The 12,215-nt window shown below is 37.4% G+C and overlaps 1 protein-coding gene across 2 annotated transcripts in view; it reads right to left on the bottom strand.

Annotated features, from left to right (window-relative positions):
• JAKMIP1 (janus kinase and microtubule interacting protein 1) overlaps window positions 1-11,886 on the bottom strand; it is a 72,818-nt gene extending 60,932 nt beyond the window's left edge. Inside the window, exon 1 of one of the 2 annotated variants that reach the window (XM_065659635.1) lies at window positions 11,717-11,886. The gene's annotated coding sequence lies outside the window, so the exon portion shown is untranslated. The remainder of the gene's footprint in view (window positions 1-11,716) is intronic. The other variant, XM_065659626.1, reaches the window with a different exon arrangement.
• Window positions 11,887-12,215: the final 329 nt, after the last annotated feature.

Here is a 12,215-nt window from a genome sequence, read left to right on the forward strand (position 1 = left end):
AAGTGACTGAGATTGCTGATAAAAGATCATCAATTAGACTGGCCTTCAAAGGGAATATAAGCTTACTCATGCACTCTCTTCCGCATTACTTCAGATATTAGAGATTTTGCAGTTTTAAAGCCTGAAAAAGGGTTCTTATTACATGTGTCACTGAAAGGCAATTACACATATTTGTACGTTCAAAGTCTTTCACACAATGGAAAAGCAAAAGTTTTCACTTCAAGAAATAGCTCTTGTTTCTATTGGTGCTCCTCAGGGCCTTGTATTTATTAAACTTCAGTCTAATGCAAGATTTATTAGGCTACTAAGGCCTTTTAGCATCTCTCACACATGGCTTGTTTATTTGCTCTTTTGCCTCAGCAGCTCATGCAGTATATAAATATGTATGACATTCATTTAGCATTTATATGGGTACCAGCAAACACATACGGGTGGCCCTGCGCAGAAGCAACTAGATTCCTAAGTGCAAACAACCTGAAGTCTGTTTCTGATATAAAACCTGTTAAGCAAAGGCTAGAATTTATTCATTTAGCTTAATTAAAAAGTAAGAATTTTTCACATCAACATTTAACATGAGTTTGGAAACTGCTACGTGACTATCTCTACAAATAATAGCATTTGCTTTAAATTGTCTTAAGTATTCATAAGAAATGTGCAGTGTCACAACAGTGATACTTCATGGCATGCCTTTATTTTTTAGAAGTTTTGACAAACTATGTACAAAACTTCTCTTACAGCTCTATGTCAGTCCTTCCCTTTAAAAGCCACATCCTTGCATGTATAAGAAGTCTTATAATATGTTGTACAATAATTGAAAATGCAAAATTAATGTGTTAAAAATTGCCACCAAAATGAGAGCCAAGTGCTCTTCCGAGGATCTTTGCCAGCTAGAAGCTGGTGTCACGTGAACAACTGGAAAGGTATAAGCTTCTGCTTCACAATGTTACAAAGATCTTGTAGGATCACATAGTATTTCCTTTAAACTTTTCTACTAATTTAAGACAAATTCCTTGCTGTAGGTGCTGCAAAAATACATTCTGTCTGAACAGGATAAAATCATCTGTCAAGAGGGAGTAGTTAAGATGTCAAAGACACATATGCATACAAAAAAGCCATACCTAGTCAAATTTAAAGTTAATTCCCAATCAAGTTTAGGGAAAATGGATTTTTAATTTCAGCACTAGCTTTTATTATTATTTTTGCTTTTTGAAACAGCCTTCAAAAACTTTGAACTAGTGCTGCAGGATCAACTACCATACACTCTGAAATCAAGGAAGCCAAAGACAAAGTCATTCAACAGCCCATCTACAAGCTACTTACCAGCCTTTGGTCCCAGTTCCCTCCTCTCTGTCCCTCAAAGCATACAGTCTTATCTTCCTTCTCATTACCAACACACAGTGCCTATTGTAGGGCTAATAAGACATGAAACAAAACAGATAATTTCATAGAATGGTTTGAGTTGGAAAGGACCTTAAAGATCATCTGCTTCCAACTCCTCTGCCATGAGGGACACCTTCCCCTAGATCAGGTTGCTCACAGCATCAAATCTGCGGTTTCACAGAACTTGTCATTCAAGGGTAACTACAGAGGTCATTGTTAGCAGTTCCCCTTTGCAGAGAGTGTATGCCAAGGGAAGAAGTTTACCCAAGGTCACCCAGTGACTCAGCAACAACTTGTGAAAAGGACTCCGGGCAGCAGAGCTGTATGCGCTTGGATTGCAGCTCAGCAGTTACCCTGCCTCAGAAGAAAACCTGCATATTCTGTACCTAATGGCATCAATTTGCTCTGTTAACACACAAATTGAGCAACTTTAAATGATGTTAGGTTTGTAGTATCTTATTAGTAAATGATTCAATTCTAACAGCAAAGGTGTAAATATCTACATTTCCCAGAGTTACATAGCAGCTATGGAGAGCACAGATCCAGTGCACTCAATCAAGTCCTCATAATGGTCATAAAAATGACACATGTATGTTCATCTGCAAATTCTGTGCTTCTCAGCACTCTCTTCCAGATTTCAACTTAACAAAGACTTAACATTTAATAAATATCAGAATCCAGCTAGCATATTATTCCACCTACTCATAAAAGGGATATTTTTCTGCTCAGAGACAGCATGTTAAAGTGATTCACAGGAGGAGATGATTGAAGTTTCATTCTCCCAGAAACCTCAGCAAGCCCAATTAAACAAAGACAAGTGTAACAGTTTGAAACGGGCACTGTTTGATACAAAGACATCACTATCTTCTATCTTTCAGTAAAGGACCTCATGCTAGTTTTACATGAACAAAGAGCTGCTTCCAATTAAAATCATAGTAATGGGGGATGGGAATAAAAAGTCAATCCAAATGCTCTTCAGGTACTTGCCTTTATGGAATCATTATCCAGCAATGGAGTGATATCCCTCTCCAGCCATTTCAGAGAGGACTGTAAGGGAGTGCAATAGAGATGCAATAATGTGTAAACATGATGGCTGTTAATTCTAGTTCTCTGTTAATTCCAGTACAGTTATTTAGCAGAGTGGATTCTTTAGATGTCCCTATAATAACGATTTCATATCTGACAATGGCACACTTGAGAACAGATAGTATATAATTTTACAGCTATTACTGAAAATGCATCTACCATTCAAAATATATTTAGATATCCAGAGATGCAAACATTTAGCAATATTTCTTAAAATTGGCAACCAATGTATGTTGATAAGTGCAACTTATCTACCATAGTTTTTTCAGTCCCTAAGACTGCACACTACAAGCCCCATTTCAGTTACTGCTACATATGGAAAGAGCAAAGGCTTTGACATTTTTGGTTCTTCTTTAATTCAATAGCAGCACCAAAGCCACACCTCACACGTATAAAAGAAAGCCTAAGACTACTGCATACCAAAACTACAAACTCAATACTGGTTTGGTTTTGTTTTATTATACTGGATTATATTCTCCCTCTGCATCCCATCTACATGTTCAACAGACAACAAACACTGTTTCCCAGTTGGAGACAAACATTTTTTTCCATCCTCTTCATCACATCAATATGCTTTGTAAGCCATGAGTACTAAATATAGAATCATAGAATAGTTAGGGTTGGAAAGGACCTTAAGGTCATCTAGTTCTAACCACCACCCTGCCATGGGCAGGGAGCCTTACACTAAACCATGTCACTCAAGGCTTCGTCCAGCCTGGCCTTGAACACCACCAGGGATGGAGCATTCGCAACTTCCTTGGGCAACCCATTCCAGTGCCTCACCACCCTTACAGTAAAGGACTTCCTCCTTATATCCAATCTAAACTTCCCCTGTTTAAGTTTTAATCCATTACTCCTTGTCCTGTCACTACAGTCCCTAATGAAGAGGCCCTCCCCAGCATCCCTATAGGCCCCACTCAGATACTGGAAGGCTGCTATGAGGTCTCCACGCAGCCTTCTCTTCTCCAGGCTGAACAGCCCCAACTTCCTCAGCCTGTCTTCATACAGGAGGTGCTCCAGTCCCCTGATCATCCTCGTGGCCCTCCTCTGGACTTGTTCCAACAGTTCCATGTCCTTTTTATGTTGAGGACACCAGAACTGCACACAATGCTCCAGGTGAGGTCTCCCAAGAGCAGAGTAGAGGGGCAGGATCACCTCCTTCGACCCACTGGTCACGCTCCTTTTGATGCGGCCCAGGATATGTGTGGCTTTCTGGGCTGCAAGCACACATTGCCAGCTCACGTTAAGTTTCTCATCAACCAGCACCCGCAAGTCCTTCTTCGCAGGACTGTTTTAAATCTCTTCTCTGGCCAGTATCTTTTCTTCTGGAGATGTTCTGGCTGATACACATCTAATTAAAGTCTGAACAAATCTTAGCTCAGCATAAGCTGGCCTCTGAAGATTGCTTCTTGTGTTTCAGACCTGATCAACGAAGATTGCTTCTTGTGTTTCAGACCTGATCAGAAGACTGCATGCCTAAGACTGCCTAACTCTTCCACAGGCAATTTAAGAAAAGCTAGGGAAGTACCTCGACCTGCAGCATTGCCTTGCCAGTATAAAGAGTCACTGCCCTTTCTTGAGAAGTAAATATCTACAAACACAGAGGAAAATATGTTGGAGAAGATCTGGTCATTAAGGAAAAGAATGAAGGAATCCACCGAGTTACATTTTAAGAGTGCTTTGCCTTCAATTTCATATCATGAAGTTCAGCTTCTAGCCTCCTTAGCAGGAGCTGGAAATATCAGCTGTGAAAATCTGAGCGTCCTAAAAATACGGCTGTCCCAGCCTTCTCAAGATACGTTACAGAAACTCGTCTTGTTTCACTAAGTAAATGAATTAAAAGTAGAAACACACCTCCTGAAGCATGGTGTCTGAAATCTCTTTACCTTCCTCTCTTCACACATTTTTATCGTACATATATATATATATATATATATACACACACATATAAGCTTACACATAGCAACACATGCTATAGACCAAAGCAGGATGCTGTCATTAAATACTGTTCAGGAATGGCTACAGATTTGGCAGAAAACATTCATTTTTGGTATGCCCAGCCTCCTGGTGTCTCAGCCCCAGACACAATGACCCCAACAAAGCATTACATTGATATTCATCATGGTCAGGGGGAACTTAGAATTGTAAGATCATAGAATAGTTGGAATGTGCAATATCCCAGTAAAACAGCCACCCTTCCATAGTGGTGCCATGGAGATGAGCCAGCCAGGGGGGCACAGTGAATAGGGGACATACTCTGAGCAGGGTGGGTTTTCCTGCTTTGGTTTCCTTTGCCATTTCAGAGAACAGTTCATGCAAATGTGCAAAACACCCACCTTACAGAGACATGAGTATGGACACCGAGCACAGACACAAACCCACTTCTAACATTTCCGTAAAGGATTCCTCACAGCTCTCATCATCATGACATATGCTGAGCTTAAAATTCTTGCTGGCCTGTCAGCAGTAACATAACTTGGCTTCTTTTATTTTGCCAGCTCACAAAGTTCAAGCTCAGCATCCCTAACTGTAGCTCAGTGCTGTTCTCTCATTTCCGCACCTGTGCGGAGTGAAACATCCCATTTATTTTGGTCCTTCGTTTTCTCACATATTTTTTTTAATTTACTTTTTTTTTATGTGCTGTTGCCCTACTAAATTTGGAAATCAAAAACAGGGGAAGGGGAGAGCAAATCAAGAGCAAACCTTGAGAAATGTAAACTTGCTTTAAATTTATTTGCTCTATCAGAAGTTCATTTAAATTAATATTCTTCTCACATTTTGAGAGAAAATATCAAGTAAATCCTTTGCAATTCCAAATACATTGTACCAAATGGGGCTTTTTTATTTGCAATTCCATTAAGATGGTTTATCTCAAACAAAATTATCTGTAAGGCTGTGAGCCGATCTGTTCTCCTGACAGAAGTATTTATATATTTTTGACTTTACAAGGAACACCACTTTCAATATAAAGCATAAAATAATGAACTTTTAAAAAGAAAAGAGTGCATTGCATTACTATCTGCAACTTGAATGCTGAACAAAAATGTTCTGAGAAATTCTTTGGTTTCAGGTTTGTTTGTTTGTTTGTTTCCTTTGGTTTTCCCACATTTGATAAATCACTTGGCTTTATATCCCTTTTTTACTGTGTAAATAAGTAAAACACCTCCAAGTAAATAAACTTTCAGATTAAATAGACTGCTGCTTGAGTCAGCAAAGATACACTAGTAAAAGAGAACTAACATAAGCATGGTACTGCATCAAAGTATCCATATTTATTAAGGCCAATGGAACAATAAAGTCAAGGAAAGTGCAAGCACCAGCAGAAATGCACATGTTGCTGATAAAAATATATTGAAGAAGCCATGTAAAAGGGATGCAGCCCTTAGATGTCATTCAGCAGGCTTATACTTCGTCCTTTCCTACACAGCAATAGTTTACATATATTTTATATATTATATATATTATATATATATATATATAAAATATATATACATAAAAGTCTCCAAGATAATTATTTATTTACCAACATGGCAGTTCTTACTCATCTTTTCTCTAAACCGGGAAAACATAGGATTTTTAATATTTAGAAGTTCTTAAAGGGGTTGAAATGAATAGATGCATACTTCAAACTTTTTTCTTGCACAGGTTTCCCTTATAGAGGGAAAACTTATAGAGGACTAATGCTGTGTGCATTCCCATGTATGTGGTGGTGAGGGTGTTACAGTACAAATTACCACCCTCTGTGTCTGTCACCTCATAGGACAGGGTGTTGGGTTTGTTCTTTCAGGTTCAGCGTTGCCAAAGGCATTTAAGTAAGATGATCACTAGGCTGCATGTATCCATTATAATTTAAAAATCTACCAGACATTGCAGTTCTTCATTTCCGCACGCATCACCTTGAGAAAACCTGAACTAAGTTTCTCCTGGCATCACACAGCCAATATTCACCTAAAATCTTTAAAATCCTTCTGGGATTCTTCACAATATTCTTTAACTATGGCAACTTATGCCAAAAGCATAACAGTGGTTGTATAAAAGCCAAAATTCAATTGAACTTTATATTGCAATATTTTCAAGTATGAAATGTTACTGTATTTCAAATACGATGGGTTCAAAGACAATTTCAGACCACTGAATAATTAGACACAAAGGAGAAAGTATTTATTTCTTTTTAATTAACTTAAGTTTTACTGGATATGTTTGAGTTAGCCACGTAACTACCATCAATTTTTAAATACTTAGCCTGCAGTAACATTTGGGAAGAAAAAGCTTACCTGATTGATATTGGTCCTATTTCATCCAGAAAGAAGCAGAAAGTACATCATCACTCTATCCCATGAGATCCTCTGGCAGTTGTACTGCAATAGGATAAATTATTCCTTCTATTTTGATGCTGATATTTATAAAATACGACTTAGTACTGCTACAAGCAAGTCATAAGCATGTTTGCAGAGGGAGGAGAACAGGATTTACATGCACAGAACTAGATTCTCATGTGCAATCACTACTTGTTTACTCTAAACTCCAAGAACACCTTTCATTGTATTTGGAAGGTGGAGTGCCATCTCCTCTAATTCCAGAGGATGTTCCAAAACATTACATCATCACTAGAAAGAAAAAAGCTAAAAATATACGAAAGAGGAATAAAAGAAAATAATTAAAAGGTAACTTTTTTTTTTCCAGATATGAACATCTTGTCTTTGTGGTCTGTATATAACCTGCCAGAAGTCTTATTGCATTACTTGCATTTACTTGCAAACAGAAAGCATAGAAAGAAATTATCAAAGTTCACTGAGAGTCATCACAAAAGTAAGACCCCTAGAATTTCTCTGTCATAACAGATAAGTCAACTGAATTCAGGTTAGGATACTAAAAAAATCTAGCAAATCGGTGTAATACATAAGTAGCAGACTGGTCAATAAAACTGTTGGCCCAAACATAAGCATTTAATGAACATGTGAAGAGTTCTTGTTCAATAAAGTTTACGAAGATTTATATTTTAGGTGGGAGAACCAGACTTCCTTCTTCATTTATATTTCTAAATAACTCACAGACTGACCATCTGTATTGTTTATATGCAATACTAGACAACAGCACAGACTGTTGAAAAACTTGAGCACAAACATACTGCCTCAGACCAAGATCATAGAGCCTAGCATACTGTCTCTGACACTAACTGGGTACTATTCCAACATCAGATGCCTTGGGATAAATGTAAGAACAAAGTAATTGAGAGGGGAAAAAAAGAGGCAAAATATGGAAGAGCTCCTGTGCAAGGAAAACGGAGTGTATAGCTCCTCAGCTTAGAAAAGAGGCAGTCCGAAAAAGGATTTTCATTTCATATAATGGAGAAGATGGCTAGGACTTAACTGGTCACTCTTTCTAGAACAAGAATATAGTAGAATGCAGATTCAGAAAACAAAACAGAAGATGGCTATTCAAGGAACAGGCTCAAAGTCATGAAAATAATTGAAAGGACCTGTTGCTCTAGAAATTTAAATGGATTGAAGGGGAGAACAGACAAACTTCTAGGGAAAAATAATCCAGTGATGCTTGCTAAATACAAAGAAACTTCATTCAGCACAGAAAACCACAGAACTGCAAGCAGTTGAAAGATGCAAGAGTAAGTGGGAAGTGTCTCATATTAGCACGGTTTTACCCCAGGCTCAGGTTACTGATGCCTAGGACTCTAGAGGCTATGTTAGATTAAAAGCAGTATGACATAATACAACTTCTTAAACATTACAAAAACATATCAAGGTTATATATTAAATCTGATTATTTTAATTATATACAAGTTATTGAATGACAGATTAGCAGACCATATTATTTTTTCTTTTTGAACATCTCTTATAAATATGATTTTTTAATCAAGTTATAATTATTTCCCATTAAAAGTGAGTATCACTTAAAACTTACTATACCATTTTTTTCTGCCTATTTCAAATCAAAGACTTTATACAGGTTTTTCATTGGATAAGGATAGAGAACAAGCCTATTTCTACTTTCAAACATTAATAACGGACATTAAAGAACAGTTTGGGAAGAAGAGGAATGAAATAATTACCTAAAGACTGGTTAAAATCCTCACCCTATATTATCACGTCAAGTTGTCATGTTGAAGTGCGTAAGAAAAAAAAAAAAGGCCACAAAAAAGAAAAAGCAATCTGACAGTAATTTATACAGCAGATCTGAAGGTGCAGGAAAAAACAAGTCCTGTTTGATACACATCGCTTTTTTTCACTCATATCTTGAGGGCTTTTCCTCAACATCACTGGAACTACTTCTTAATGAAAGCTTAGGAAAACTCATAACTAATGCATGGCATGATTTTTCTCACTCCATGACATTTATGATGGCTGTTCAGCTTACTGAGAATTCCAAAAGATTTAAAACTCACATTGCCAAAGCTGACGGAACAAAAGAAAAAAATAAACAAACCAGAAACAGGTGAGTACCAGTTCACATACCTCAATAATTAGAGCCAGCAAAATTGCCATTGGTCGTATCGCCATTCAGACAAAAACACCAGGTTTTGCATAGACCATTTTTACACTACCATGCGAAAAGCATGAATCCTCAAAAAGACACTGATGAAAAAAAATGTGTGTGTTTATAATTGTTTTACTATCATTAGCAATTATGCCTTACAAATCACTGAAATTAGTTTCCATGTTTACATTTTCTTCCCCATTTCAGCTGGCAACCAATACACTTTGATTTGGAAGAACTTCATTCATTTGGTTGCAGTAGCAAGTACATGGAATAAAGATTTATCGCATGTGCACATGTCCACACACGCACACACTTGAAGCCACAAGACACAGCTCACACAACACAAATACAGTAATACATAGCTGATATTCATATTACATGTGATATTCCTACTGATATAGTTTATGTTAATATTACAGTAACACATGGTTGAAAAACTCTCTATATGCTTTTAACTATTTTCAAGAGGAAACAAACTAGAAGATGAGGTAATTACATATGAATGACACATGTTCCAGAGTTTCCATTGTTTCAGCAATGCTCCATTAAAGATATTCAAAGTTCTATATACCTGTACCATCATCTACTGGCTAGCTAAATTTTGTCTGTAAACTAATACCACACAACTCCTTTAAAGCAGTATTAGAAGAAAATCTATTTCAAATGATACATATAGAACACAAAAAACAGTTAGGCTAATGAAATAGAGTATTACATCATGGCTTAGACACATATAGATACCTTTCAGGAAAAAGAAAGTCCTCACAGAACTATTTCAAGATATTTTAGAAGGTTGTGATCTTGAAATGCATTCTGCCTGGTACAGTGACACTATTTAAGTCTTGTTGCACTCTCAGATTTAATAAAAGAATGGTTGATTGACATACTATGACACATTCTCTTCCCTTCAAAGCATACTAAATTGATACAAATCACAGAAAATCTGTATTTAGAAAGTAGTCTATAGGTTCCACTATCTGCATGCTTACTTTATATAAAAGCCTACTTCCAGACATAGGAGTCTATATTTAAGAAGGGCAGTTCAGGCTGTTTTCCTTGTTATCATCCACACAAGAAAAATCATCTTTTGCGCAAAGAGGGAAGTTGCACAGCCCATACCAACCAGGCTATGGCGTCCTCAGTCCATGCCAACCAGACAATAATTCCACACCAAGAAGACAAAAGCGAAAGTCTAACAAAATTGAATTCACCCTTGACAATGCTCTTGACCTCACTCCCTAACAAGACCAGGAAGAAGCCTGGTAGCACTTTCTACTGAAAACAGCTTCACACATCTGACATCCATGCAATTGCACTTGTACATATGCTTTACAGCAGGTAGGAATAAACTTAAGCATTTAAGCAGTTTGACTAACACTAATTTGGTTTGGATTATTCACTTGAAAATTAAAGGAAACTTAAAAAAAATTAAAATAAAAAAAAAATGTCCTAACCTACTGTTATTCATGCACAATTTGCATTTACATTAAATAGGCCTGGAAGAGGAACAGAAATCCAGCATCTCTGCTAAGTTGCCACCAAAGTTTTGGATACACTGATTTTACAGGACTTGTATGTTTCACTGTGTAAAAAGCTCCTGAACATGCAGTGGTGCTTGCAAGATAATGTGGGGCTGGAGACATTACCAAGAACAAGCATGGGAGAGGCAGAAGGCAAGGGAACAAAGACATCTACCTGTTAGAAAGGCAATGAAGGAGGTCTTCTTGGGCAACCCTGTGAGAACCAGCATGCTTACAGACAGCATTAGCAGCTTTCCAGGAGAGTTAACACACCAGCATACATTCCCTACAGTACTAGTTTCATCCAGATTCAAAAAGCATACTATGCTTTCATCCTCACATCCAGCAAAATTTCAGACTATGTCTGATGTCTGTGTTGCAAATCAATACAGCTGGCTGCAAAGAGAGAGTTAGGACACAATATACAAGGGAGTAAGTAGGACATAAAATAGTCATAATATCACTAAGTAGCAAGGCAAGGCAAAGCAAAAAAGACTTCCATTTTCAAAGGAATTTCAGGCAAATAAACCTCTTCCTGAACAAGGGGAATATACACACTGCCTCATTTGCAAGAGTTGAAGTGATAATCTACAGTCACTGTGCAGGTGTTTTCCTGTGTAGGATGTTCAATTTAGAGCACTAGAATTGCATGACTGAAGGATAATGCAGGTCACAAGTTGCTCTAGAGAACAACACAGTTGATACTTTGATCACTTGCACTTCATACACTGCAAATATAAATAACAGTCCCAGCCTTCAACACAAAAAGCACATATATCTGTGGACACATACATACCTATCCCAACCACAAATGTTGAGTTCCTATAGAAATTTTAAAGTTGTAGTATTTGAGAGCATGTTATAACTTCCACTTTCACTAGAGGCCAGTAATGAAACCTGAAACCTTTTTCCCAAAATAATTTTACCTCTCTTCTCTCCTTGTACACATAACATACATTTTTATCTCCTATTTTCTCCAGCTGCCAGCCCTGAAAACTGTCATCCCATTTAGAGACAGAACAAATGCAAAAAAACCCAAACAACCATTTTCTTTATTAAAAAAAAAAATAAAATAAATGCACAAACAAAAATTCCCTCCATGTAGAAAATGTTATATAGACTGAAATTCTTCTGGAGATACAACAGAAGGCAATGCATCAGTGGTTCAAAAAAACAAACAGCATCAGTAGATCCATCCTGCACCTTGATAAATTATTTACTGCTAAGGATCTTACCAACAGAACAACTATCTGTTCTTCAGTTCAAGATGTACTTGGCTTCATGGATTTCCACGCTATTTCCAACAGGAGTCCCTTTAACAAAGGAGCTTAGGGGGATATCTTTATTGGTTTGCCTGGGGGAGAGACAGACAGCTGTGCTGAACATAAGGATTTTCCTAACTAGGAAGATGGATAGCCTGGAGGCTAAGGAGCCACAGCGATCAACCAATCAGGTGAATTCTTTGTAGAAAAAAAATGGCTCAAAAGTGGCAGAACAGGTGTTGGTACTTTTGGTTAATGAGACAATTTTCAGCCCGCTTCTCCATTGGCAGGCTGCCCCCAACATGGTGGCTTCAGTTTTAATTATCTTTAGCTGTTTATTTAATAGTACCACCATAAATATCAACCCACTATGTTCCTCCTGTTGTGTCTTGCTAACGTTTGTACCACAACTCCTCAGAAGCTCCACTTTATAGCAGCAGATATTTTTCAATTAAGATTTTGCATTACTGAC

This window comes from Lathamus discolor, chromosome 1 (assembly GCF_037157495.1).
Source record: "Lathamus discolor isolate bLatDis1 chromosome 1, bLatDis1.hap1, whole genome shotgun sequence".
In the NCBI taxonomy this organism is placed as follows: domain Eukaryota; kingdom Metazoa; phylum Chordata; class Aves; order Psittaciformes; family Psittacidae; genus Lathamus; species Lathamus discolor.